Below are 26057 nucleotides of genomic sequence, written 5' to 3' on the forward strand. Positions count from 1 at the left end.
TACCCATCATACATATCCTCCATCCCATAGTCCCATGCCCATATACCCATCATACATATCCTCCATCCCATAGTCCCATGCACATATACCCATCATACATATCCTCCATCCCATAGTCCCATGCCCATATACCCATCATACATATTCTCCATCCCATAGTCCCATGCCCATATACCCATCATACATATTCGCCATCCCATAGTCGAGTGCCCATATACCCATCACACATCCTCCATCCCATAGTCCCGTGTCCATATACCCGTCATACATATCCTCCATCCCATAGTCGAGTGCCCATATACCCATTACACATCCTCCATCCCATAGTCCCGTGCCCATATACCCGTCATACATATCCTCCATCCCATAGTCGAGTGCCCATATACCCATCACACATCCTCCATCCCACAGTCCTGTGCCCATATACCCGTCATACATATCGTCCATCCCATAGTCCCGTGCCCACATACCCATCATACTTATCCTCCATCCCATAGTCCGTGCCCATATACCCATCATACATATCCTCCATCCCATAGTCCCGTGCCCATATACCCATCATACATATCCTCCATCCCATAGTCCAGTGCCCATATACCCATCACACAACCTCCATCCCATAGTCCCATGCCCATATACCCATCATACATCTGAACTTAATCCCGCTGACCATGCCACTAGACCTATGTCTTTAAGTTCTTTTGCTAACTCTTCTTGGCTTTCAGGTCCTAAGTTTTTGTTGGAACATAAAGGAAGTGAACGTGTCCAGGAAGTCTTCAGCATCCAGGATCCGGATGGTGATCCAGAAGTCCGCTCCAAGGTCAGTGCTTTGGCCATGAACACTAAACCAACCTCCTGCCTCGGTTGCCAGCACTTTGAACACTTCTCCAATTGGATGAAACTTGTCAAGACTATAGCAAGGTTAGTCCACTTTGCGAGATCTTATCGCAACTAACGTGGAGACAAAGACTGTCACGGTTGACACGTCTGCCGTAAATCACTCTCTGCCGAGGACATTCCGGTAGGATGAACCATGAACAGAACACTGCCCTATTACATCGTCCAATGGATTACTGTTGGGTCGGAGACAGTTTGGCCTAGTGGGGCTCTTCCGATCCGAAGATGGGTATCTTTGGATTGTCTCAGGAACTGTCTGTCATCTGCCTCGTTTTGAAGTTATTATTGCATTGCATGAATATTTGTGTTTGTTTTCTAGGTTATTGATCTTTATTTTAACAAAAAAGCATTAATATAGTGAAATCTCTTACAGAATTTCAGACGGGGAGTGTGCTGTTCCGTCTAACTTATGCTTTTAAGGTTTCTATAGATTATTATTTCCATTCTGTGTATAATTGTCTTGCATTTGCTCTGCTGCCAACTGCTGGTCGTTTTTCTGTATGGGAGCCTGCAAGCTAATTAATCTTCATGCATGTTTAACATTTCCGGTTCAAAATTCACGTCTTCTCTTTCTCCTTCCAGCCATTGTTAGTTTCACTTTGTCCTGAGAGAGACATGCTTGTACCGAGTTGTGAAATACATCAGTCTTTTGACCACACACTTTGTTGCTCACACCTTGTTGTTAACACTGCATTTCTGGAGAGCTTATTGTATTGCCAATCATACGCTGTATGTCCAGATTTCCAATTAAACAAGTCTGGACTGTACATTTCCTGGTGTACATCATCTCTCTGGGTGCTGAGCAACATATTGGTCCTGTCTGCCCTGCATTGAGGAAACGGAAGGTAGGAATCTGTCCCAAACCCAATCAACTATAACTCCATCGCTTCATATGGGGACAGAACAGTGTGTATTAATATTATTGATTTTTGGATGCTCTGTGTATATATAGTATACTAGCTGAAGAGCCCGGCGCTGCCCGAGCATAGTAACTAACTGTGGTTAGTTACAGCATGTCACGGGGTCCTTCTCTGGTATCACACAATCAACAGAGCAAGCGAAGAGTGAACAATTCCAAGACCTTTATTCAGGCAAAAATACGAAAAGGTCCATATTCAGTCCACCACACAAAGGATAAGATAGTCCAGAATAAGAATGCAGTCCAGTATCAGGATAAAATGTCCAGGGAAACGAGATTCCAAAACTCTAGCACCAGAGGATAAAATGGGTCCTTCTCTCTCTGAGATGCAGTCTTTACACGATCCTGTCCACACAGGAACTGACTTGCCCAGCTCCTGTTCTCCCCCGACCCCCTTCCTTGTCCAGGGAAAGTCAAACAAGAAGAGATGGCGGTTTCCAGGCATCCCAGAGGAGAACAAAGGGACTTAGGGATTATTGCACTACAGGGGGTCATCAAGAGACAGATACAGTGAGGCTGTAGACTTACAATGCAATAAGAAAAACAATATGAAACTAACTGAAATTGAAAAATAGGAATATACAAAAAATGAAATACACATAGCATATCACACCATCACACAGCAAATTATAATTATCCTCCAACCCATAGTCCCGTGCCCATATACCCATCATACATATCCTCCATCCCATAGTCGAGAGCCCACATACCCATCACACATCCTCCATCCCATAGTCCCGTGCCCATATACCCATCACACATCCTTCATCCCATAGTCCCATGCCCATATACCCATCATACATATTCTCCATCCCATAGTCTCATGCCCATATACCAATCATACATATCCTCCATCCGATAGTCCAGTGCCCATATACCCATCACACAACCTCCATCCCATAGTCTCATGCCCATATACCCATCACACATCCTCCATCCCATAGTCTCATGCCCATATACCCATCACACATCCTCCATGTCATAGTCCCGTGCCCATATACACATCACACATCCTCCATCCCATAGTCTCATGCCCATATACCCATCACACATCCTCCATCCCATAGTCCCGTGCCCATATACCCATCACACATCCTCCATGTCATAGTCCCGTGCCCATATACCCATCACACATCCTCCATCCCATAGTCTCATGCCCATATACCCATCATACATATCCTCCATCCCATAGTCCCGTGCCCATATACCCATCACACATCCTCCATGTCATAGTCCCGTGCCCATATACCCATCATACATATCCGCCATCCCATAGTCCCGTGCCCATATACCCATCACACATCCTTCATCCCATAGTCCCATGCCCATATACCCGTCATACACATCCTCCATCCCATAGTCAACCATTATGACATCATAATGAGCGGCGGGGCTTGCAACCTATGATGACATCAGCGTTGCCATGGCAACCATCATGACATCATAATGAGGGGCGGGGCATGATACACACACACTTTTTCCCCATTATGCAGATAGGGGCAAAATTGTTTGGTGAATTGGAACGCGCGGGGTTAAAATTTCGCCCGACAACATAGCCTAGGACACTCTCAGGGTCCAGACGTGTGACTGTGCCAAATTTTGTGGCTGTAGCTGCGACGGTGCGGATGCCTATCCCGGACATACACACACTTGAGCTTTATACATTAGACTAGCTGAAGAGCCCGGCGCTGCCCGGGCATAGTAACTCACTGTGGCTAGTTATAGCAAATTATAATTACCCTCCATCCCATAGTCCCGTCCCCATATAACCATCATACATATCCGCCATCTCATAGTCCTGTGCCCATATACCTATCATACATATCCACCATCCCATAGTCCCATGCCAATATACCCATCATACATATCCACCATCCCAGAGTCCCATGCCCATATACCCATCATACTTATCCTCCATCCCATAGTCCAGTGCCCATATACCCATCACACATCCTCCATCCCATAGTCCCATGCTCATATACCCATCACACATCCTCCATCCCATAGTCCAGTGCCCATATACCCATCATACATATCCTCCATCCCATAGTCCCATGCTCATATACCCATCACACATCCTCCATCCCATAGTCCAGTGCCCATATACCCATCATACATATCCTCCATCCCATAGTCTCATGCCCATATACCCATCATACATATCCTCCATCCCATAATCCAGTGCCCATATACCCATCATACATATTTTCCATCTCATAGTCCCATGCCCACATACCCATCATACATATCCTCCATCCCATAGTCTCATGCCCATATACCCATCATACATATCCTCCATCCCATAGTCTCATGCCCATATACCCATCATACATATCCTACATCCCATAGTCCCATGCCCATATACCTGTCATACATATCCTCCATCCCATAGTCCAGTGCCCAGAAACCCATCACACATCCTCCATCCCATAGTCCCATGCCCATATACCCATCATACATATCCTCCATCCCATAGTCTCATGCCCATATACCGGTCATACATATCCTCCATCCCATAGTCCAGTGCCCATATACCCATCACACATCCTCCATCCATAGTCCCATGCCCATATACCCATCATACATATCCACCATCCCATAGTCCCATGCCCATATACCCATCATACTTATCCTCCATCCCATAGTCCAGTGCCCATATACCCATCACACATCCTCCATCCCATAGTCCCATGCTCATATACCCATCACACATCCTCCATCCCATAGTCCAGTGCCCATATACCCATCATACATATCCTCCATCCCATAGTCCCATGCTCATATACCCATCACACATCCTCCATCCCATAGTCCAGTGCCCATATACCCATCATACATATCCTCCATCCCATAATCCAGTGCCCATATACCCATCATACATATTTTCCATCTCATAGTCCCATGCCCACATACCCATCATACATATCCTCCATCCCATAGTCTCATGCCCATATACCCATCATACATATCCTCCATCCCATAGTCTCATGCCCATATACCCATCATACATATCCTACATCCCATAGTCCCATGCCCATATACCTGTCATACATATCCTCCATCCCATAGTCCAGTGCCCAGAAACCCATCACACATCCTCCATCCCATAGTCCCATGCCCATATACCCATCATACATATCCTCCATCCCATAGTCTCATGCCCATATACCGGTCATACATATCCTCCATCCCATAGTCCAGTGCCCATATACCCATCACACATCCTCCATCCCATAGTCCCATGCCCATATACCCGTCATACATATCCTCCATCCCATAGTCCAGTGCCCATATACCCATCATACATATCCTCCATCCCATAGTCCCGTGCCCACCTACCCATCATAGATATCCTCCATCCCATAGTCCCGTGCCCATATACCCGTCATACATATCCTCCATCCCATAGTCTCATGCCCATATGCCCATCATACATATCCTCCATCCCATAGTCCAGTGCCCAGAAACCCATCACACATCCTCCATCCCATAGTTCCATGCCCATATACCCATCATACATATCCTCCATCCTATAGTTTCATGCCCATATACCGGTCATACATATCCTCCATCCCATAGTCCAGTGCCCATACACCCATCACACATCTTCCATCCTATAGTCCCATGCCCATATACCCGTCATACATATCCTCCATCACATAGTCCAGTGCCCATATACCCATCACACATCCTCCATCCCATAGTCCCATGCCCATATACCCGTCATACATATCCTCCATCCCATAGTCCAGTGCCCATATACCCATCACACATCCTCCATCCCATAGTCCCGTGCCCATATACCCTTCATACATATCCTCCATCCCATAGTCCCGTGCCCATATACCCGTCATACATATCCTCCATCCCACAGTCCCATGCCCATATACCCATCATACATATCCTCCATCCCATAGTCTCATGCCCATATACCCGTCATACATATCCTCCATCCCATAGTCCAGTGCCCAGAAACCCATCACACATCCTCCATCCCATAGTCCCATGCCCATATACCCATCATAGATATGCTCCATCCCATAGTCTCATGCCCATATACCGGTCATACATATCCTCCATCCCATAGTCCAGTGCCCATATACCCATCACACATCCTCCATCCCATAGTCCCATGCCCATATACCCATCATACATATCCTCCATCCCATAGTCCAGTGCCCATATACCCACCACACATCCTCCATCCCATAGTCCCATGCCCATATACCCATCATACATATCCTCCATCCCATAGTCCAGTGCCCATATACCCGTCATACATATCCTCCATCCCATAGTCCCGTGCCCACATACCCATCATACATATCCTCCATCCCATAGTCCCGTGCCCATATACCCGTCATACATATCCTCCATCCCATAGTCCCGTGCCCACATACCCATCATACATATCCTCCATCCCATAGTCCAGTGCCCATATACCCGTCATACATATCCTACATCCCATAGTCCCGTGCCCACATACCCATCATACATATCCTCCATCCCATAGTCTCGTGCCCATATACCGGTCATACATATCCTCCATCCCATAGTCCAGTGCCCATATACCCGTCATACATATCCTCCATCCCATAGTCCAGTGCCCATATACCCATCACACATCCTCCATCCCATAGTCCCATGCCCATATACCCGTCATACATATCCTCCATCCCATAGTCCAGTGCCCATATACCCGTCATACATATCCTCCATCTCATAGTCCTGTGCCCACATACCCATCATACATATCCTCCATCCCATAGTCCCGTGCCCATATACCCGTCATACATATCCTCCATCCCACAGTCCCATGCCCATATACCCATCATACATATCCTCCATCCCATAGTCTCATGCCCATATACCCGTCATACATATCCTCCATCCCATAGTCCAGTGCCCAGAAACCCATCACACATCCTCCATCCCATAGTCCCATGCCCATATACCCATCATACATATCCTCCATCCCATAGTCTCATGCCCATATACCGGTCATACATATCCTCCATCCCATAGTCCAGTGCCCATATACCCATCACACATCCTCCATCCCATAGTCCCATGCCCATAAACCCGTCATACATATCCTCCATCCCATAGTCCAGTGCCCATATACCCATCACACATCCTCCATCCCATAGTCCCATGCCCATATACCCGTCATACATATACTCCATCCCATAGTCCAGTGCCCATATACCCGTCATACATATCCTCCATCCCATAGTCCCGTGCCCACATACCCATCATACATATCCTCCATCCCATAGTCCCGTGCCCATATACCCGTCATACATATCCTCCATCCCATAGTCCCGTGCCCACATACCCATCATACATATCCTCCATCCCATAGTCCGTGCCCATATACCCGTCATACATATCCTCCATCCCATAGTCCAGTGCCCATATACCCATCACACAACCTCCATCCCATAGTCCCATGCCCATATACCCATCATACATATCCTCCATCCCATAGTCCAGTGCCCATATACCCATCACACATCCTCCATCCCATAGTCAACCATTATGACATCATAATGAGGGGCGGGGCTTGACGCGCACACACTTTTTCCCCATTATGTAGATAGGGGCAAAATTGTTTGGTGAATTGGAACGCGAGGGGTTAAAATTTCACCTCACAACATAGCCTAGGACACTCTCGGGGTCCAGACGTGTGACTGTGCCAAATTTTGTGGCTGTAGCTGCGACGGTGCGGATGCCTATCCCGGACATACACACACTTGAGCTTTATATATTAGACTAGCTGAAGAGCCCGGCGCTGCCCGGGCATAGTAACTCACTGTGGCTAGTTATAGCAAATTATAATTATCCTCCATCCCATAGTCCCGTCCCCATATAACCATAATACATATCCACCATCCCATAGGCCCGTGCCCATGCACCCATCATACATATCCGCCATCCCATAGTCCCGTGCCCATATACTCATCACACATCCTTCATCTCATAGTCCCATGCCCATATACCCATCATACATATTCGCCATCCCATAGTCGAGTGCCCATATACCCATCACACATCCTTCATCTCATAGTCCCATGCCCATATAACCATCATACATATCCTCCATCCCATAGTCCCATGCCCATATACCCATCATACATATCCTCCATCCCATAGTCCCATGCCCATATACCCATCATACATATCCTCCATCCCATAGTCCCATGCACATATACCCATCATACATATCCTCCATCCCATAGTCCCATGCCCATATACCCATCATACATATTCTCCATCCCATAGTCCCATGCCCATATACCCATCATACATATTCGCCATCCCATAGTCGAGTGCCCATATACCCATCACACATCCTCCATCCCATAGTCCCGTGTCCATATACCCGTCATACATATCCTCCATCCCATAGTCGAGTGCCCATATACCCATTACACATCCTCCATCCCATAGTCCCGTGCCCATATACCTGTCATACATATCCTCCATCCCATAGTCGAGTGCCCATATACCCATCACACATCCTCCATCCCACAGTCCTGTGCCCATATACCCGTCATACATATCGTCCATCCCATAGTCCCGTGCCCACATACCCATCATACTTATCCTCCATCCCATAGTCCGTGCCCATATACCCATCATACATATCCTCCATCCCATAGTCCCGTGCCCATATACCCATCATACATATCCTCCATCCCATAGTCCAGTGCCCATATACCCATCACACAACCTCCATCCCATAGTCCCATGCCCATATACCCATCATACATCTGAACTTAATCCCGCTGACCATGCCACTAGACCTATGTCTTTAAGTTCTTTTGCTAACTCTTCTTGGCTTTCAGGTCCTAAGTTTTTGTTGGAACATAAAGGAAGTGAACGTGTCCAGGAAGTCTTCAGCATCCAGGATCCGGATGGTGATCCAGAAGTCCGCTCCAAGGTCAGTGCTTTGGCCATGAACACTAAACCAACCTCCTGCCTCGGTTGCCAGCACTTTGAACACTTCTCCAATTGGATGAAACTTGTCAAGACTATAGCAAGGTTAGTCCACTTTGCGAGATCTTATCGCAACTAACGTGGAGACAAAGACTGTCACGGTTGACACGTCTGCCGTAAATCACTCTCTGCCGAGGACATTCCGGTAGGATGAACCATGAACAGAACACTGCCCTATTACATCGTCCAATGGATTACTGTTGGGTCGGAGACAGTTTGGCCTAGTGGGGCTCTTCCGATCCGAAGATGGGTATCTTTGGATTGTCTCAGGAACTGTCTGTCATCTGCCTCGTTTTGAAGTTATTATTGCATTGCATGAATATTTGTGTTTGTTTTCTAGGTTATTGATCTTTATTTTAACAAAAAAGCATTAATATAGTGAAATCTCTTACAGAATTTCAGACGGGGAGTGTGCTGTTCCGTCTAACTTATGCTTTTAAGGTTTCTATAGATTATTATTTCCATTCTGTGTATAATTGTCTTGCATTTGCTCTGCTGCCAACTGCTGGTCGTTTTTCTGTATGGGAGCCTGCAAGCTAATTAATCTTCATGCATGTTTAACATTTCCGGTTCAAAATTCACGTCTTCTCTTTCTCCTTCCAGCCATTGTTAGTTTCACTTTGTCCTGAGAGAGACATGCTTGTACCGAGTTGTGAAATACATCAGTCTTTTGACCACACACTTTGTTGCTCACACCTTGTTGTTAACACTGCATTTCTGGAGAGCTTATTGTATTGCCAATCATACGCTGTATGTCCAGATTTCCAATTAAACAAGTCTGGACTGTACATTTCCTGGTGTACATCATCTCTCTGGGTGCTGAGCAACATATTGGTCCTGTCTGCCCTGCATTGAGGAAACGGAAGGTAGGAATCTGTCCCAAACCCAATCAACTATAACTCCATCGCTTCATATGGGGACAGAACAGTGTGTATTAATATTATTGATTTTTGGATGCTCTGTGTATATATAGTATACTAGCTGAAGAGCCCGGCGCTGCCCGAGCATAGTAACTAACTGTGGTTAGTTACAGCATGTCACGGGGTCCTTCTCTGGTATCACACAATCAACAGAGCAAGCGAAGAGTGAACAATTCCAAGACCTTTATTCAGGCAAAAATACGAAAAGGTCCATATTCAGTCCACCACACAAAGGATAAGATAGTCCAGAATAAGAATGCAGTCCAGTATCAGGATAAAATGTCCAGGGAAACGAGATTCCAAAACTCTAGCACCAGAGGATAAAATGGGTCCTTCTCTCTCTGAGATGCAGTCTTTACACGATCCTGTCCACACAGGAACTGACTTGCCCAGCTCCTGTTCTCCCCCGACCCCCTTCCTTGTCCAGGGAAAGTCAAACAAGAAGAGATGGCGGTTTCCAGGCATCCCAGAGGAGAACAAAGGGACTTAGGGATTATTGCACTACAGGGGGTCATCAAGAGACAGATACAGTGAGGCTGTAGACTTACAATGCAATAAGAAAAACAATATGAAACTAACTGAAATTGAAAAATAGGAATATACAAAAAATGAAATACACATAGCATATCACACCATCACACAGCAAATTATAATTATCCTCCAACCCATAGTCCCGTGCCCATATACCCATCATACATATCCTCCATCCCATAGTCGAGAGCCCACATACCCATCACACATCCTCCATCCCATAGTCCCGTGCCCATATACCCATCACACATCCTTCATCCCATAGTCCCATGCCCATATACCCATCATACATATTCTCCATCCCATAGTCTCATGCCCATATACCAATCATACATATCCTCCATCCGATAGTCCAGTGCCCATATACCCATCACACAACCTCCATCCCATAGTCTCATGCCCATATACCCATCACACATCCTCCATCCCATAGTCTCATGCCCATATACCCATCACACATCCTCCATGTCATAGTCCCGTGCCCATATACACATCACACATCCTCCATCCCATAGTCTCATGCCCATATACCCATCACACATCCTCCATCCCATAGTCTCATGCCCATATACCCATCACACATCCTCCATGTCATAGTCCCGTGCCCATATACCCATCACACATCCTCCATCCCATAGTCTCATGCCCATATACCCATCATACATATCCTCCATCCCATAGTCCCGTGCCCATATACCCATCACACATCCTCCATGTCATAGTCCCGTGCCCATATACCCATCATACATATCCGCCATCCCATAGTCCCGTGCCCATATACCCATCACACATCCTTCATCCCATAGTCCCATGCCCATATACCCGTCATACATATCCTCCATCCCATAGTCCAGTGCCCATATACCCATCACACATCCTCCATCCCATAGTCAACCATTATGACATCATAATGAGCGGCGGGGCTTGCAACCTATGATGACATCAGCGTTGCCATGGCAACCATCATGACATCATAATGAGGGGCGGGGCATGATACACACATACTTTTTCCCCATTATGCAGATAGGGGCAAAATTGTTTGGTGAATTGGAACGCGCGGGGTTAAAATTTCGCCCGACAACATAGCCTAGGACACTCTCAGGGTCCAGACGTGTGACTGTGCCAAATTTTGTGGCTGTAGCTGCGACGGTGCGGATGCCTATCCCGGACATACACACACTTGAGCTTTATACATTAGACTAGCTGAAGAGCCCGGCGCTGCCCGGGCATAGTAACTCACTGTGGCTAGTTATAGCAAATTATAATTACCGTCCATCCCATAGTCCCGTCCCCATATAACCATAATACATATCCGCCATCTCATAGTCCTGTGCCCATATACCCATCATACATATCCACCATCCCATAGTCCCATGCCAATATACCCATCATACATATCCACCATCCCAGAGTCCAGTGCCCATATACCCATCACACATCCTCCATCCCATAGTCCCATGCTCATATACCCATCATACTTATCCTCCATCCCATAGTCCAGTGCCCATATACCCATCATACTTATCCTCCATCCCATAGTCCAGTGCCCATATACCCATCACACATCCTCCATCCCATAGTCCCATGCTCATATACCCATCACACATCCTCCATCCCATAGTCCAGTGCCCATATACCCATCATACATATCCTCCATCCCATAGTCCCATGCTCATATACCCATCACACATCCTCCATCCCATAGTCCAGTGCCCATATACCCATCATACATATCCTCCATCCCATAGTCTCATGCCCATATACCCATCATACATATCCTCCATCCCATAATCCAGTGCCCATATACCCATCATACATATTTTCCATCTCATAGTCCCATGCCCACATACCCATCATACATATCCTCCATCCCATAGTCTCATGCCCATATACCCATCATACATATCCTCCATCCCATAGTCTCATGCCCATATACCCATCATACATATCCTACATCCCATAGTCCCATGCCCATATACCTGTCATACATATCCTCCATCCCATAGTCCAGTGCCCAGAAACCCATCACACATCCTCCATCCCATAGTCCCATGCCCATATACCCATCATACATATCCTCCATCCCATAGTCTCATGCCCATATACCGGTCATACATATCCTCCATCCCATAGTCCAGTGCCCATATACCCATCACACATCCTCCATCCATAGTCCCATGCCCATATACCCATCATACATATCCACCATCCCATAGTCCCATGCCCATATACCCATCATACTTATCCTCCATCCCATAGTCCAGTGCCCATATACCCATCACACATCCTCCATCCCATAGTCCCATGCTCATATACCCATCACACATCCTCCATCCCATAGTCCAGTGCCCATATACCCATCATACATATCCTCCATCCCATAGTCCCATGCTCATATACCCATCACACATCCTCCATCCCATAGTCCAGTGCCCATATACCCATCATACATATCCTCCATCCCATAGTCTCATGCCCATATACCCATCATACATATCCTCCATCCCATAATCCAGTGCCCATATACCCATCATACATATTTTCCATCTCATAGTCCCATGCCCACATACCCATCATACATATCCTCCATCCCATAGTCTCATGCCCATATACCCATCATACATATCCTCCATCCCATAGTCTCATGCCCATATACCCATCATACATATCCTACATCCCATAGTCCCATGCCCATATACCTGTCATACATATCCTCCATCCCATAGTCCAGTGCCCAGAAACCCATCACACATCCTCCATCCCATAGTCCCATGCCCATATACCCATCATACATATCCTCCATCCCATAGTCTCATGCCCATATACCGGTCATACATATCCTCCATCCCATAGTCCAGTGCCCATATACCCATCACACATCCTCCATCCCATAGTCCCATGCCCATATACCCGTCATACATATCCTCCATCCCATAGTCCAGTGCCCATATACCCATCATACATATCCTCCATCCCATAGTCCCGTGCCCACCTACCCATCATAGATATCCTCCATCCCATAGTCCCGTGCCCATATACCCGTCATACATATCCTCCATCCCATAGTCTCATGCCCATATGCCCATCATACATATCCTCCATCCCATAGTCCAGTGCCCAGAAACCCATCACACATCCTCCATCCCATAGTTCCATGCCCATATACCCATCATACATATCCTCCATCCTATAGTTACATGCCCATATACCGGTCATACATATCCTCCATCCCATAGTCCAGTGCCCATATACCCATCACACATCTTCCATCCTATAGTCCCATGCCCATATACCCGTCATACATATCCTCCATCACATAGTCCAGTGCCCATATACCCATCACACATCCTCCATCCCATAGTCCCATGCCCATATACCCGTCATACATATCCTCCATCCCATAGTCCAGTGCCCATATACCCATCACACATCCTCCATCCCATAGTCCCGTGCCCATATACCCTTCATACATATCCTCCATCCCATAGTCCCGTGCCCATATACCCGTCATACATATCCTCCATCCCACAGTCCCATGCCCATATACCCATCATACATATCCTCCATCCCATAGTCTCATGCCCATATACCCGTCATACATATCCTCCATCCCATAGTCCAGTGCCCAGAAACCCATCACACATCCTCCATCCCATAGTCCCATGCCCATATACCCATCATAGATATGCTCCATCCCATAGTCTCATGCCCATATACCGGTCATACATATCCTCCATCCCATAGTCCAGTGCCCATATACCCATCACACATCCTCCATCCCATAGTCCCATGCCCATATACCCATCATATATATCCTCCATCCCATAGTCCAGAGCCCATATACCCACCACACATCCTCCATCCCATAGTCCCATGCCCATATACCCATCATACATATCCTCCATCCCATAGTCCAGTGCCCATATACCCGTCATACATATCCTCCATCCCATAGTCCCGTGCCCACATACCCATCATACATATCCTCCATCCCATAGTCCCGTGCCCATATACCCGTCATACATATCCTCCATCCCATAGTCCCGTGCCCACATACCCATCATACATATCCTCCATCCCATAGTCCAGTGCCCATATACCCGTCATACATATCCTACATCCCATAGTCCCGTGCCCACATACCCATCATACATATCCTCCATCCCATAGTCTCGTGCCCATATACCGGTCATACATATCCTCCATCCCATAGTCCAGTGCCCATATACCCGTCATACATATCCTCCATCCCATAGTCCAGTGCCCATATACCCATCACACATCCTCCATCCCATAGTCCCATGCCCATATACCCGTCATACATATCCTCCATCCCATAGTCCAGTGCCCATATACCCGTCATACATATCCTCCATCTCATAGTCCTGTGCCCACATACCCATCATACATATCCTCCATCCCATAGTCCCGTGCCCATATACCCGTCATACATATCCTCCATCCCATAGTCCCATGCCCATATACCCGTCATACATATCCTCCATCCCATAGTCCAGTGCCCATATACCCATCACACATCCTTCATCCCATAGTCCCGTGCCCATATACCCATCATACATATCCTCCATCCCATAGTCCCATCCCCATATACCTATCATACATATCCTCCATCCCATAGTCGAGTTCCCATATACCCATCATACATATCCTCCATCCCATAGTCGAGTGCCCATATACCCATCACACATCCTCCATCCCATAGTCCAGTGCCCATATACCCATCACACATCCTCCATCCCATAGTCCCATGCCCATATTCCCATCATACATATCCTCCATCCCATAGTCGAGTGCCCATATACCCATCACACATCCTCCATCCCATAGTCCAGTGCCCATATACCCATCACACATCCTCCATCCCATAGTCCCATGCCCATATACCCATCATACATATCCTCCATCCCATAGTCCGGTGCTCATATACCCATCATACATATCCTCCAACCCATAGTCCCGTGCCCATATACCCATCATACATATCCTCCATCCCATAGTCCCATCCCCATATACCTATCATACATATCCTCCATCCCATAGTCGAGTGCCCATATACCCATCACACATCCTCCATCCCATAGTCCAGTGCCCATATACCCATCACACATCCTCCATCCCATAGTCCCGTGCCCATATACCCATCATACATATCCTCCATCCCATAGTCCCATCCCCATATACCTATCATACATATCCTCCATCCCATAGTCGAGTGCCCATATACCCATCACACATCCTCCATCCCATAGTCCAGTGCCCATATACCCATCACACATCCTCCATCCCATAGTCCCATGCCCATATACCCATCATACATATCCTCCATCCCATAGTCCGGTGCTCATATACCCATCATACATATCCTCCATCCCATAGTCCGGTGCTCATATACCCATCATACATATCCTCCAACCCATAGTCCAGTGCCCATATACCCATCACACATCCTCCATCCCATAGTCCCATGCCCATATACCCATCATACATATCCTCCATCCCATAGTCCGGTGCTCATATACCCATCATACATATCCTCCATCCCATAGTCCCGTGCCCATATACCCATCATACATATCCTCCATCCCATAGTCCGGTGCTCATATACCCATCATACATATCCTCCAACCCATAGTCCCATGCCCATATACCCATCATACATATCCTCCATCCCATAGTCCCGTGCCATATACCCATCATACATATCCTCCATCCCATAGTCCCGTGCCCATATACCCATCACACATCCTCCATCCCATAGTCTCATGCCCATATACCCATCATACATATCCTCCATCCCATAGTCAACCATTATGACATCATAATGAGGGGTGGGGCTTGATACACACACTTTTTCCCCATTATGTATATAGGGGCAAAATTGTTTGGTGAATTGGATCGCGCGGGGTTAAAATTTCGCCTCACAACATAGCCTAGGACGCTCTCGGGGTCCAGACGTGTGACTGTGCCAAATTTTGTGGCTGTAGCTGCGACGGTGCGGATGCCTATCCCGGACACACACACACTATGAGCTTTATATATTAGATATAGTATGTATTTATATTATTGATTATTGGATGTTGTGTGGATATATAGTATATATAGTGTGTATTTATATTATTGATTATTGGATGTTGTGTGGATACATAGTGTATATAGTGTGTATTTATATTATTGATTATTGGATGCTGTGTGGATATATAGTATATATAGTATGTATTTATATTATTGATTATTGGAGGCTGTGTGGATATATAGTATATATAGTGTGTATTTATATTATTGATTATTGGATGTTGTGTGGATACATAGTGTATATAGTGTGTATTTATATTATTGATTATTGGATGCTGTGTGGATATATAGTATATATAGTGTGTATTTATATTATTGATTATTGGAGGCTGTGTGGATATATAGTGTATATAGTGTGTATTTATATTATTGATTATTGGAGGCTATGTGGATATATAGTGTATATAGTGTGTATTTATATTATTGATTATTGGACGCTGTGTGGATATATATTAGATATAGTGTGTATTTATATTATTGATTATTGGAGGCTGTGTGGATATATAGTGTATATAGTGTGTATTTATATTATTGATTATTGGAGGCTGTGTGGATATATAGTGTATATAGTGTGTATTTATATTATTGATTATTGGAGGCTGTGTGGATATATAGTATATATAGTGTGTATTGATATTATTGATTATTGGAGGCTGTGTGGATATATAGTGTATATAGTGTGTATTTATATTATTGATTATTGGATGCTGTGTGGATATATAGTATATATAGTGTGTATTTATATTATTGATTATAGGATGCTGTGCGGATATATAGTGTATATAGTGTGTATTTATATTATTGATTATTGGATGCTGTGTGGATATATAGTATATATAGTGTGTATTTATATTATTGATTATTGGAGGCTGTGTGGATATATAGTATATATAGTGTGTATTTATATTATTGATTATTGGAGGCTGTGTGGATATATAGTGTATATAGTGTGTATATATATTATTGATTATTGGATGCTGTGTGGATATATAGTGTATATAGTGTGTATTTATATTATTGATTATTGGATGTTGTGTGGATATATAGTATATATAGTGTGTATTTATATTATTGATTATTGGAGGCTGTGTGGATATATAGTATATATAGTGTGTATTTATATTATTGATTATTGGATGCTGTGTGGATATATAGTGTATATAGTCTGTATTTATATTATTGATTATTGGATGCTGTGTGGATATATAGTATATATAGTGTGTATTTATATTATTGATTGTTGGATGTTGTGTGGATATATAGTATATATAGTGTGTATTTATATTATTGATTATTGGAGGCTGTGTGGATATATATTAGATATAGTATGTATTTATATTATTGATTATTGGATGCTGTGTGGATATATAGTGTATATAGTGTGTATTTATATTATTGATTATTGGATGTTGTGTGGATATATAGTATATATAGTGTGTATTTATATTATTGATTATTGGAGGCTGTGTGGATATATATTAGATATAGTATGTATTTATATTATTGATTATTGGATGCTGTGTGGATATATAGTGTATATAGTGTGTATTTATATTATTGATTATTGGATGTTGTGTGGATACATAGTGTATATAGTGAGTATTTATATTATTGATAATTGGATGCTGTGTGGATATATAGTATATATAGTGTGTATTTATATTATTGATTATTGGATGCTGTGTGGATATATAGTATATATAGTGTGTATTTATATTATTGATTATTGGAGGCTGTGTGTATATATAGTATATATAGTGTGTATTTATATTATTGATTATTGGATGCTGTGTGGATATATAGTATATATAGTGTGTATTTATATTATTGATTATTGGAGGCTGTGTGGATATATAGTATATATAGTGTGTATTTATATTATTGATTATTGGACGCTGTGTGGATATATAGTATATATAGCGTGTATTTATATTATTGATTATTGGAGGCTGTGTGGATATATAGTATATATAGTGTGTATTTATATTATTGATTATTGGATGCTGTGTGGATATATAGTATATATAGTGTGTATTTATATTATTGATTATTGGAGGCTGTGTGGATATATAGTATAAATAGTGTGTATTTATATTATTGATTATTGGATGCTGTGTGGATATATAGTATATATAGTGTGTATTTATATTATTGATTATTGGATGCTGTGTGGATATATAGTATATATAGTGTGTATTTATATTATTGATTATTGGACGCTGTGTGGATATATAGTATATATAGTGTGTATTTATATTATTGATTATTGGAGGCTGTGTGGATATATAGTATATATAGTGTGTATTTATATTATTGATTATTGGAGGCTGTGTGTATATATAGTATATATAGTGTGTATTTATATTATTGATTATTGGAGGCTGTGTGGATATATAGTATATATAGTGTGTATTTATATTATTGATTATAGGATGTTGTGTGGATATATAGTATATATAGTGTGTATTTATATTATTGATTATTGGATGCTGTGTGGATATATAGTGTATATAGTGTGTATTTATATTATTTATTATTGGACGCTGTGTGGATATATAGTATATATAGTGTGTATTTATATTATTGATTATTGGACGCTGTGTGGATATATAGTGTATATAGTGTGCATTTATATTATTGATTATTGGAGGCTGTGTGGATATATAGTATATATAGTGTGTATTTATATTATTGATTATTGGAGGCTGTGTGGATATATAGTATATATAGTGTGTATTTATATTATTGATTATTGGACGCTGTGTGGATATATAGTGTATATAGTGTGCATTTATATTATTGATTATTGGAGGCTGTGTGGATATATAGTATATATAGTGTGTATTTATATTATTGATTATTGGAGGCTATGTGGATATATAGTGTATATAGTGTGTATTTATATTATTGATTATTGGATGCTGTGTGGATATATAGTATATATAGTGTGTATTTATATTATTGATTATTGGACGCTGTGTGGATATATAGTATATATAGTGTGTATTTATATTATTGATTATTGGAGGCTATGTGGATATATAGTATATATAGTGTGTATTTATATTATTGATTATTGGATGCTGTGTGGATATATAGTATATATAGTGTGTATTTATATTATTGATTATTGGACGCTGTGTGGATATATAGTATATATAGTGTGTATTTATATTATTGATTATTGGAGGCTGTGTGGATATATAGTATATATAGTTTGTATTTATATTATTGATTATTGGAGGCTATGTGGATATATAGTGTATATAGTGTGTATTTATATTATTGATTATTGGATGTTGTGTGGATATATAGTATATATAGTGTGTATTTATATTATTGATTATTGGATGCTGTGTGGATATATAGTATATATAGTGTGTATTTATATTATTGATTATTGGAGGCTGTGTGGATATATAGTATATATAGTGTGTATTTATATTATTGATTATTGGACGCTGTGTGGATATATAGTATATATAGTGTGTATTTATATTATTGATTATTGGATGCTGTGTGGATATATAGTGTATATAGTGTGTATTTATATTATTGATTATTGGATGCTGTGTGGATATATAGTGTATATAGTGTGTATTTATATTATTGATTATTGGATGTTGTGTGGATATATAGTATATATAGTGTGTATTTATATTATTGATTATTGGATGTTGTGTGGATATATAGTATATATAGTGTGTATTTATATTATTGATTATTGGATGCTGTGTGGATATATAGTATATATAGTGTGTATTTATATTATTGATTATTGGAGGCTGTGTGGATATATAGTATATATAGTGTGTATTTATATTATTGATTACTGGATGTTGTGTGGATATATAGTGTATATAGTGTGTATTTATATTATTGATTATTGGAGGCTGTGTGGATATATAGTATATATAGTGTGTATTTATATTATTGATTATTGGAGGCTGTGTGGATATATAGTATATATAGTGTGTATTTATATTATTTATTATTGGAGGCTGTGTGGATATATAGTATATATAGTGTGTATTTATATTATTGATTATTGGAGGTTGTGTGGATATATAGTATATATAGTGTGTATTTATATTATTGATTATTGGATGTTGTGTGGATATATAGTATATATAGTGTGTATTTATATTATTGATTACTGGATGTTGTGTGGATATATAGTGTATATAGTGTGTATTTATATTATTGATTATTGGAGGTTGTGTGGATATATAGTATATATAGTGTGTATTTATATTATTGATTATTGGAGGCTGTGTGGATATATAGTATATATAGTGTGTATTTATATTATTGATTATTGGAGGCTGTGTGGATATATAGTATATATAGTGTGTATTTATATTATTGATTATTGGAGGTTGTGTGGATATATAGTATATATAGTGTGTATTTATATTATTGATTATTGGATGTTGTGTGGATATATAGTATATATAGTGTGTATTTATATTATTGATTATTGGAGGTTGTGTGGATATATAGTATATATAGTGTGTATTTATATTATTGATTATTGGAGGCTGTGTGGATATATAGTATATATAGTGTGTATTTATATTATTGATTATTGGAGGCTGTGTGGATATATAGTGTATATAGTGTGTATTTATATTATTGATTATTGGAGGCTGTGTGGATATATAGTATATATAGTGTGTATTTATATTATTGATTATTGGAGGTTGTGTGGATATATAGTATATATAGTGTGTATTTATATTATTGATTATTGGAGGCTGTGTGGATATATAGTGTATATAGTGTGTATTTATATTATTGATTATTGGAGGCTGTGTGGATATATAGTATATATAGTGTGTATTTATATTATTGATTATTGGAGGCTGTGTGGATATATAGTATATATAGTGTGTATTTATATTATTGATTATTGGAGGCTGTGTGGATATATAGTATATATAGTGTGTATTTATATTATTGATTATTGGAGGCTGTGTGGATATATAGTGTATATAGTGTGTATTTATATTATTGATTATTGGAGGCTGTGTGGATATATAGTATATATAGTGTGTATTTATATTATTGATTATTGGAGGCTGTGTGGATATATAGTATATATAGTGTGTATTTATATTATTGATTATTGGAGGCTGTGTGGATATATAGTATATATAGTGTGTATTTATATTATTGATTATTGGAGGCTGTGTGGATATATAGTGTATATAGTGTGTATTTATATTATTGATTATTGGAGGCTGTGTGGATATATAGTATATATAGTGTGTATTTATATTATTGATTATTGGAGGCTGTGTGGATATATAGTGTATATAGTGTGTATTTATATTATTGATTATTGGAGGCTGTGTGGATATATAGTATATATAGTGTGTATTTATATTATTGATTATTGGAGGTTGTGTGGATATATAGTATATATAGTGTGTATTTATATTATTGATTATTGGAGGCTGTGTGGATATATAGTGTATATAGTGTGTATTTATATTATTGATTATTGGAGGCTGTGTGGATATATAGTATATATAGTGTGTATTTATATTATTGATTATTGGAGGCTGTGTGGATATATAGTATATATAGTGTGTATTTATATTATTGATTATTGGAGGCTGTGTGGATATATAGTATATATAGTGTGTATTTATATTATTGATTATTGGAGGTTGTGTGGATATATAGTATATATAGTGAGTATTTATATTATTGATTATTGGATGCTGTGTGGATATATAGTATATATAGTGTGTATTTATATTATTGATTATTGGAGGCTGTGTGGATATATAGTATATATAGTGTGTATTTATATTATTGATTATTGGAGGTTGTGTGGATATATAGTATATATAGTGAGTATTTATATTATTGATTATTGGAGGCTGTGTGGATATATAGTATATATAGTGTGTATTTATATTATTGATTATTGGAGGCTGTGTGGATATATAGTATATATAGTGTGTATTTATATTATTGATTATTGGAGGCTGTGTGGATATATAGTATATATAGTGTGTATTTATATTATTGATTATTGGAGGCTGTGTGGATATATAGTATATATAGTGTGTATTTATATTATTGATTATTGGAGGCTGTGTGGATATATAGTATATATAGTGTGTATTTATATTATTGATTATTGGAGGCTGTGTGGATATATAGTGTATATAGTGAGTATTTATATTATTGATTATTGGATGCTGTGTGGATATATAGTATATATAGTGTGTATTTATATTATTGATTATTGGAGGCTGTGTGGATATATAGTATATATAGTGTGTATTTATATTATTGATTATTGGAGGCTGTGTGGATATATAGTATATATAGTGTGTATTTATATTATTGATTATTGGAGGTTGTGTGGATATATAGTATGTATAGTGTGTATTTATATTATTGATTATTGGAGGCTGTGTGGATATATAGTGTATATAGTGAGTATTTATATTATTGATTATTGGAGGCTGTGTGGATATATAGTATATATAGTGTGTATTTATATTATTGATTATTGGAGGCTGTGTGGATATATAGTATATATAGTCTGTATTTATATTATTGATTATTGGAGGCTGTGTGGATATATAGTATATATAGTGTGTATTTATATTATTGATTATTGGAGGCTGTGTGGATATATAGTATATATAGTGTGTATTTATATTATTGATTATTGGATGCTGTGTGGATATATAGTATATATAGTGTGTATTTATATTATTGATTATTGGAGGCTGTGTGGATATATAGTATATATAGTGTGTATTTATATTATTGATTATTGGAGGCTGTGTGGATATATAGTATATATAGTGTGTATTTATATTATTGATTATTGGAGGCTGTGTGGATATATAGTGTATATAGTGTGTATTTATATTATTGATTATTGGATGCTGTGTGGATATATAGTATATATAGTGTGTATTTATATTATTGATTATTGGAGGCTGTGTGGATATATAGTATATATAGTGTGTATTTATATTATTGATTATTGGAGGCTGTGTGGATATATAGTATATATAGTGTGTATTTATATTATTGATTATTGGATGCTGTGTGGATATATAGTATATATAGTGTGTATTTATATTATTGATTATTGGATGCTGTGTGGATATATAGTATATATAGTGTGTATTTATATTATTGATTATTGGAGGCTGTGTGGATATATAGTGTATATAGTGTGTATTTATATTATTGATTATTGGAGGCTATGTGGATATATAGTGTATATAGTGTGTATTTATATTATTGATTATTGGAGGCTGTGTGGATATATAGTATATATAGTGTGTATTTATATTATTGATTATTGGAGGCTGTGTGGATATATAGTATATATAGTGTGTATTTATATTATTGATTATTGGAGGTTGTGTGGATATATAGTGTATATAGTGTGTATTTATATTATTGATTATTGGAGGCTGTGTGTATATATAGTATATATAGTGTGTATTTATATTATTGATTATTGGATGCTGTGTGGATATATAGTATATATAGTGTGTATTTATATTATTGATTATTGGAGGCTGTGTGGATATATAGTATATATAGTGTGTATTTATATTATTGATTATTGGATGTTGTGTGGATATATAGTATATATAGTGTGTATTTATATTATTGATTATTGGAGGCTGTGTGGATATATAGTATATATAGTGTGTATTTATATTATTGATTATTGGAGGCTGTGTGGATATATAGTATATATAGTGTGTATTTATATTATTGATTATTGGAGGTTGTGTGGATATATAGTATATATAGTGTGTATTTATATTATTGATTATTGGAGGCTGTGTGGATATATAGTGTATATAGTGTGTATTTATATTATTGATTATTGGAGGCTGTGTGGATATATAGTATATATAGTGTGTATTTATATTATTGATTATTGGAGGCTGTGTGGATATATAGTATATATAGTGTGTATTTATATTATTGATTATTGGAGGCTGTGTGGATATATAGTGTATATAGTGTGTATTTATATTATTGATTATTGGAGGCTGTGTGGATATATAGTATATATAGTGTGTATTTATATTATTGATTATTGGAGGTTGTGTGGATATATAGTATATATAGTGTGTATTTATATTATTGATTATTGGAGGCTGTGTGGATATATAGTGTATATAGTGTGTATTTATATTATTGATTATTGGAGGCTGTGTGGATATATAGTATATATAGTGTGTATTTATATTATTGATTATTGGAGGCTGTGTGGATATATAGTATATATAGTGTGTATTTATATTATTGATTATTGGAGGCTGTGTGGATATATAGTATATATAGTGTGTATTTATATTATTGATTATTGGAGGCTGTGTGGATATATAGTGTATATAGTGTGTATTTATATTATTGATTATTGGAGGCTGTGTGGATATATAGTATATATAGTGTGTATTTATATTATTGATTATTGGAGGCTGTGTGGATATATAGTGTATATAGTGTGTATTTATATTATTGATTATTGGAGGCTGTGTGGATATATAGTATATATAGTGTGTATTTATATTATTGATTATTGGAGGTTGTGTGGATATATAGTATATATAGTGTGTATTTATATTATTGATTATTGGAGGCTGTGTGGATATATAGTGTATATAGTGTGTATTTATATTATTGATTATTGGAGGCTGTGTGGATATATAGTATATATAGTGTGTATTTATATTATTGATTATTGGAGGCTGTGTGGATATATAGTATATATAGTGTGTATTTATATTATTGATTATTGGAGGCTGTGTGGATATATAGTATATATAGTGTGTATTTATATTATTGATTATTGGAGGTTGTGTGGATATATAGTATATATAGTGTGTATTTATATTATTGATTATTGGAGGCTGTGTGGATATATAGTGTATATAGTGTGTATTTATATTATTGATTATTGGAGGCTGTGTGGATATATAGTATATATAGTGTGTATTTATATTATTGATTATTGGAGGCTGTGTGGATATATAGTGTATATAGTGAGTATTTATATTATTGATTATTGGATGCTGTGTGGATATATAGTATATATAGTGTGTATTTATATTATTGATTATTGGAGGCTGTGTGGATATATAGTATATATAGTGTGTATTTATATTATTGATTATTGGAGGCTGTGTGGATATATAGTATATATAGTGTGTATTTATATTATTGATTATTGGAGGTTGTGTGGATATATAGTATGTATAGTGTGTATTTATATTATTGATTATTGGAGGCTGTGTGGATATATAGTATATATAGTGAGTATTTATATTATTGATTATTGGAGGCTGTGTGGATATATAGTATATATAGTGTGTATTTATATTATTGATTATTGGAGGCTGTGTGGATATATAGTATATATAGTGTGTATTTATATTATTGATTATTGGAGGCTGTGTGGATATATAGTGTATATAGTGAGTATTTATATTATTGATTATTGGAGGCTGTGTGGATATATAGTATATATAGTGTGTATTTATATTATTGATTATTGGAGGCTGTGTGGATATATAGTATATATAGTCTGTATTTATATTATTGATTATTGGAGGCTGTGTGGATATATAGTATATATAGTGTGTATTTATATTATTGATTATTTGAGGCTGTGTGGATATATAGTATATATA

This window comes from Dendrobates tinctorius, unplaced genomic scaffold (genome assembly GCF_039654945.1).
Source record: "Dendrobates tinctorius isolate UK_male_01 unplaced genomic scaffold, ASM3965494v1 ptg000367l, whole genome shotgun sequence".
Taxonomy (NCBI): domain Eukaryota; kingdom Metazoa; phylum Chordata; class Amphibia; order Anura; family Dendrobatidae; genus Dendrobates; species Dendrobates tinctorius.